General features: G+C 52.2%; 1 pseudogene; it reads left to right on the forward strand.

Annotated features, from left to right (window-relative positions):
- The first annotated feature begins 2,760 nt into the window (after positions 1-2,760).
- LOC120846584 lies at positions 2,761-4,052 on the forward strand (annotated as a pseudogene).
- The last annotated feature ends 3,181 nt before the right edge of the window (positions 4,053-7,233 follow it).

Consider the following 7,233-nt stretch of genomic DNA (forward strand, 5'->3'; position numbering starts at 1 on the left):
AAGCCTGATTCGCATGATGAAGTCCTGCTCGCTATTTTCAGTCATGACGTCGCTCGGGCTGCAAAAGCGTGAACTGTTTCTGAGATGTCGATGTCGATAGTGAAAATCACAGGCAGAATCAAACCAAGTGAATCAGGCATAGCGGGTCGTTGATGGCCACTGGTAACACTTATCAACATCTCCTTGTATCTGCTGTTTACACCGAGCCTACTTACCCAAGCCAACCTCCAAACTTAAAAGCCTTTTGATTCCTGCACTTACTTCTTACCGTAATGACCGGGTCACCATTTTGTCTACGGGTCGCTGTCATTTGAACGAGCATACGAAAACAAGTAGAAACATTTGAGAGAGCAGACGACATCTCGAACGACCAGGCAGCCGTTTTGAACTTGATGATGCACTGAACGTGGTCCGCAGGTGGTCTGCTTGGCGGTTTTTCCGCGTTCGTGTTGGAACAAAACAAATAATTCTGACGACTATAAGTATCGGTTAATTCAATCCAAAGTGGTTCCCGCACAAGTAATCATGATCGGACTGCGTCTGGTTTTCCTTTTTCACGGTCCCTATCCACGTTCTCGGGCTAACCAAGCAGGCAGACAACATATGAAAGCTGACCTTTAAACCTTTCCCGCCTCTTATGGTAGAGCCCCAGTCGTGGCGTTTTGACGAAAAGGAAGCGTTCTGTCTGGTTTTTTCCAATACAACACAGCACCGCGCGTCCCGCGTGGTGACCCGCCCACCGCCCCAGACCAGAAGTGCGCCCGACGCGCCACCACCGCGCCGTGACGTAACAGAGCTGTGACGCCGCGAGCTTTACGTATATGCTCGCTATCGATTTTTGCGTGCGTAAACGCGACGGCTCCCGGCGTTCCCGTCTCGTTGCTCTCGTCACGCGTGCGGGACAGCGCGAGACACAGATTGACTCAACCGAATACGGGCATTAAGTGGTTCGGAACAGTTCGCACGAGCACGTCTGGATGGCGGTGCAACGGCTCGCGCGTACGTTTTGCGTTTCGTTGTACTAAGAGCTGCGCAGCGTTTACACCAAGAGAGCTCGCGTGCAACGCGCGCAGCACCAGCGCAAGCGTCTCTACGCCATTCTAATACTTAGAACTCACTAATCTCTACATGAGGCACCGTATCCCGAGACGTTATACAACCGAACGCCACGATTAGTATAAAGCCAATCAAACAAACAACGCTAAAAGTGCATCGTCACGGCGTTCGCTGTGTCTGTCCGTTTGCTATCAGACTATGGGGAATTATAGTCGACCGTTTCCGCAGCCCGCGAAGCACCCGGATAGCGCTCCGTAATCCGCCACAAGACCTTGAACTATGCAGATAAGGCTGGCGGCGCGCATGAGCAGCTGCGGTATTTTCTTCACGAATACCGTAGCGGAGGTGAAAAACGGTCTACTACAATTCCCTATTAACTCAAGGACAGCGAACGCGTCCTGGTTCTGCGTTTTTCATGATTGTTTCACTGTACGTGATTCATTTAGCCGGCAAGGCCGTGACGATGCACTTTTGGGGGCTGTTCGACATTAGGGAGTTTTAGCGAGTCATTTTTGGGAGCACATGGTTCCCAAATCATGAACGGTGCGGTGATCTGTTCCGTAAAACCGTACTTGAAATCTAACGTATCTTAGCGAATCGTAAAACTAATCGAACCCTGTAAACGATGATGATGATTACTTTTTACCGGCAGCGCCATCTTCTAGCAAACTTGTGAAACATTCCGGCTAGCAAACTTGTGAAACATTCCGGAGTGTGCAAATCCGTGGCGGCTCGTGTTTCCGGGGTACGACTTGTGTAAGCAAGACGGCCGACGTAACATTTAAAGGTCGGACTTTCAAGATCTGCGAAGCTAGATAGAGTAAAAAGTGTCTTAACGACCGCAAAGGTAGGTTGTGTGTCTTCGTCATCATGAACATGACCGACCGTTCACGTTATGTGCCGTCAAACCAATTAATTTTGTCTGCTCGCGTTCGCCATGACAGCTAGTCAGCCCGCCGATCGCAAACATTTACTAGCATGCGCACTTTACAGCCTTCACGATAGCATACACTCAGTGTGAGCCGTCCTCGACATGATTTGGTTCCACCTCTCAAATGACGCAGAGTAACAGGATGACAAATCGCCCCAGCCGAACGCTCGGCTGGGGCTGCGGACAAACCGTCCGCCATTTTTTTTACCCGAGTCGTGAACGATACTGGCTTCGTTCTGGTGATAACTCCAGCGGCCGGAGTGGGAGAAACGAACAAGAGCCTCCCAAAGACCCCAACGACTCGCGCGCATGCGCAGGGACGTCGTCGATGTGTTCGAGGACGAACCGTTCGTGTGGAAACGACTCGCTAAAATTCCCTATCGGTGGAGGACGACGAAGTGCTCTAACCAAAAGACATCAAATCTTCCACTCCTTGTAATTTTTCGTATTTTTTTACCTTCTATTGCGAAAATCTCGGTCAAATATTAACGGGCAGTTTTTTTTTTTAAACTCAGTGTGCCTGGCAAAGCAATCAAGCAGACCGCCAAGTTCTCGTTTAGAGAAAACAGCAGCCTTTGCCGCTGCTATCGTTCCATGTGAACGAACACGGAAGCGGCCCAAGCGGGCGTCCCTGACGCTATACTCATACAGCACTGAGCATAACTCGTGAGCAACGTCAAAGGAACGAAACACCCGTAACGTCGCAACCAGATGATGGGCACTCTATTTGTTTCGATGGTTCCATTGCATCGTCGACTACAGACATCAACTATATGAAACAAGACGACGATACCGGAGGTCCGTATCAAGAAGTTAGATCACGAAAGTGAACTCGGCGCAACAACTCCAACTCCAGCTCGGAAACAATAATCCAATCAAAAGCCCTCGAAGAAGGGCTCACTGTTGTGTTCGTTCCTGCGGATACTGAGACGTTAATAACATTCCTCAGTAGCGTGAAGCTCTCAAGAGCTCTAGAAAACTCCTGTCCTAAGGGCATTCACGAGGTTCGTTTCAACAGCAGATTGAATGTCATCGCAGTTGACACCAGAAGTGGTGAAGCTACAAAAACCTTGCTCAACTTGAAGACTCTGTGTGGAATTCCGGTGATGTCATACTCTCCACTGGCTGGAGCAACGGTGAACGGAATGATTCAGGACGTCGACAAAGAGCTTTCTAATGAAGAGATCACCTCGCATCTCAGGTCCAATATTAACGTTGGTGCCGTCCGACGCCTAGGGAAGTCTAACACAGTCAAAGTCACCTTCCGGGGCAAGATTCTGCCAACCCATGTTTTTCTGGGTCATGTACGCCATCCCGTCTTTCCTTTTCGAGAAAGGCCCATCCAGTGCCTTAACTGCTTTTGATTCGGACACAAGCGAGTGGCCTGCAAACGCCCCAAAAAGTGTGAACATTGTGGAAAACCACATGAATCAACGGAGATCATATGCCAATCAATGCCTGCGAAATGTGTCAACTGCGGCCTAGAGCACGAAGCTACAGCACGCTTCTGCTCGAAGCGAAAGAAACTAGGGGAGCTCCAGGCGTACTCAAAATCTAACTCGGTGGGCTGCCATCTCGCCAAATAAGCTTTAGAGTATGATAAGCACTTCCCGGAGATGGAATCTACTCGAGCAGGCAGCAATGCCGCGAAAGAACCGACTGTCACTGAACTCAAGAATTCAGGAGAGCAAGACATGGAAGAAACTTCAAAAGATGTGACTACATCATCGCTATACACGACGGCCGTCAAACAAACAAAACCTAAAAGTCACGCAACTCAAAAATATTGCCAGGGTTTAAGTCGACACGAAAAGCAAAAAAGCAATATGCCCGCTGCATCAACACTTCAGGCATCCCAGACCTTTTCTGCACCCACCGCTCGGCCGCAACCCTGCCATTCGAAGGACAGAAACTTCCTTTGGTTACAGTTCACCTGAATGGATGTTTTTTTGTCAAGGCCACAGTCAAGATCGCTCTCAGCCTACTTAAGAGCAACAAATCATCCTGGGCAAAGACACTTACTACCATAATACAGGCAGTGCTCCCTCTCCTTGAAGGATGCTAGGGACATCTTCTACTCAAACTAAAGGTTTTACCACCAGAACAACCTCGGTGGTGTCCGCAAGAGCTACCATACCCGACACGCCCAGTCTGGCAGACGCGCACTGTAGAAATGGCAGAGCCCGCTTATGGCAGAGCAACACCGGGCGGCCATAACTAGGGTCTGGCAGTGGAACTGCCGAGGGTACCGCAGCAAACGTGGGCTCTAGCGCAGTACATTGCCGGACTCGACAAACCTCCCGAGATAATAGCACTCCAGGAAACTGGAACCGAGACACCCTCACTTTCGTTCTACAAGGCGCTGATCCCTCGCATATGCCAGCGCGTGGCAGCGCTAGCAGAAAAACACCTAAATGCACGCATGCACAAACTCAGCGACGAGAGTATAGACCACGTGCTTATAGAAATCCTTCCCGAGAAGCGCCACTGACCCTCGTTCTTTATTCTCAACGTATGCAGTCCGCCACGCAACAGGCACGAGGATTTTAGAAAACTGTTTGCGCGCGCGTTTACACTTGCACAGAACCAACTCCTCATAGTTGGCGACTTCAACGCGCCGCTCTCGGCCTGAGGGTACACTCGCTCCCTGGCCAAGGGCACCCGACTTTATCGTTCCATCTGCCAACAACGCCTCTCCATTCTGACCGACCCGGAGCAGCCCACGAGAACGGGCAATAGTGTTACCCGCGACACGTGCCCGGACCTCGCGCTGACAAGATGGGGACGGTAGTCGGAATGGTCAAACCTCGAGGTAAATCTGGGAAGTGACCACGCCATAGTTCAAGTGGACATCGCCGTCTCGCTAGGAAAAAAGTTCCTCCGGAAACAAGCCATGACAAACTGGGACAGGTTTCGCGCAGCACGCACGGCCACACACAGCGAGCGAGAGCAAGATGATGCTTCCCTTGCCAGCTGGACCGAGCGCCTGGTGTGCGACAAGAACACCTATACAAAAACTATCAACCTGACAACAGAGACCCCCGAGCTGGAGAGGCACCTGCTCCACTTGTGGGATGCGAGGCACGGTCTGAACAAGCGCTGGAAGCGCCAGAAGCTAAACCGAAAGCTCAAGAAACGGATCGTGGAAATCACGGCGGAAGCGCTCGAATACGCAACCCAAGTGGCATGTTCCAACTGGAACAATAAGTGCACCGGTCTCCAGGGAAAACTGGGGACCAAGGACGCGTTGCAGTTCTTGGGAAACTTCATGGACACTGGCAAAAGTAAGCGCAGTACCAGCCAGAGCCTCCAGAAAATTGTGTGCGACTTCCCCGGCACCAACCAGGACCTCCTCGAACAGCTCAAACTACGGTACATCGGCTCGTCCCCGGATGAGGAGTATCATGACTACGAAGGCGAGCCAAACCCCGAACTCGACGTCCCCTTCAGCTTCAAAGAGGTATGGAGTGCGCTCCAAGACCTGGGACGTTATACGGCACTTGGTGAGGACCATGTCCAAAACACGCTGCTCCGTAACCTAGACACGGGCTCGGATCAGACTTTTTTGAAACATATCAACCAGGTATGGGAGAGCGGCGAGCTCCCCAGGGAGTGGAAACTTTCGGAAATTATCCTCATCCCCCAACCTGGGAAGGAGCTCTGCCTCGACAACCTCCGACCAATCGCCCTCACGTCCTGCGTGGGAAAGCTGATCGAACGGGTCGTCCTCAAACGGCTGCATTTGCATATGAAGGAAACGGGCGTGTTCTCGCACACCATGTTTGGTTTTAGAGAGCACTTGTCAACCCATGACGTCATGCTGCAGCTAAAAGAGGACATCATCGGCCCCATCTCCAGGACGACGACACAAGCGGTGCTCGCATTGGACGTCAAGGGAGCTTTTGATAATGTGGGCCACCAGCTAATCCTCCGAAACCTGACAGTCACCAATTGCGGTTCCAGAATGTACAACTACCTGCGGGACTTTCTAAGGAACAGGACAGCCACCATTGGTGCAGGTGACCTCCGCACAAACGTTATCAACACCCCCAATAGGGGTACGCCGCAGGGTGCGGTGCTTTCGCCAACCTTGTTCAACCTGACAATGAACGGGCTGCCCCCGATTCTGGAGCGCATCCCGCACATTAAACACTCTTTGTACGCGGACGATCTCACAATCTGGACTGTGTCCGGGTCTGACGGAGAGAAGCAGGACGCGCTTCAGGCGGCAGTCGACGATGTTCAACGGCACCTGCGCCAGGGTTACCTACACAACTCGGCAGCCAAATCGGAATTGATCCTAGTCTCCAAGACCCCAAGGCCGCGCCGCAAGTCGGAGCCCAGAGGCGAGATTCAAGTCTTTCTAAACGACGGCTCCCAAATCCCCGTGGCGTCGCGTGCCAGAATCCTGGGACACCCCCTCCAGGAGGACGGAAAGGCGACCCATACCCTCACACTCCTCCAGAACCAAGTCACCCAGATTCTACACATCATGCATCGGGTCGTCAGCCTGCGGCACGGCCTCAGGGAAGACGACACGATCAAACTCGTTAACGCCCTGGTGGTGTCGCGCATCATCTACGCCACACACTATCTGAATCTCACCAAGGGAGACGAGAATAAGCTAGATTTCCTCATATGTAAAGCGTACAAGGCGGCTCTCGGACTTTCCCCGTACACCTCCACAGAGAAGCTACTCAAGCTCGGCGTCCACAACACTTTTAGGGAGCTGGTAGACAGCCACCTTGCCACTCAACGAGACCGACTCGCCCAAACCCCTGCGGGCAGAAAGGTCCTCGAGTCGCTCAAAATTCCCTTCCAATGGGAAAGAGAAGACACCACGGCACCCCTTCCGAGGCACATCTGGAGCCAAATCAAGGCGCACACGATCCCCCGCAACATGGACCCGACCCTCCACGCGGAACACCGCAAGGCTCGGGCAAGATTCTACCAAAAGGCGTATGGCAAACGGGCTGATGTCCTGTACACAGACGCGGCCACATATGCCTATCAACGGAATGCAGCGGCAATATGCGTCGTGGATGGAACTGGAAGCACCCGAATCACGGCGTCGCTGCGTACCTCTAATACGACAATTGCAGAGGAATTCGCCATCGCCATGGCCATTAGGCTTGGAGATCACGTCATAATCATGAGCGACTAATAAGCAGCACTGCGTCGCTTCCTAGCAGGCCGTGTCTCGCCGAAAACACTCAAGGTCCTCACCCAGAGAGACCGACAGGGCT

Source organism: Ixodes scapularis, unplaced genomic scaffold, assembly GCF_016920785.2.
Source record: "Ixodes scapularis isolate PalLabHiFi unplaced genomic scaffold, ASM1692078v2 PGA_scaffold3__209_contigs__length_174095766, whole genome shotgun sequence".
NCBI lineage: Eukaryota > Metazoa > Arthropoda > Arachnida > Ixodida > Ixodidae > Ixodes > Ixodes scapularis.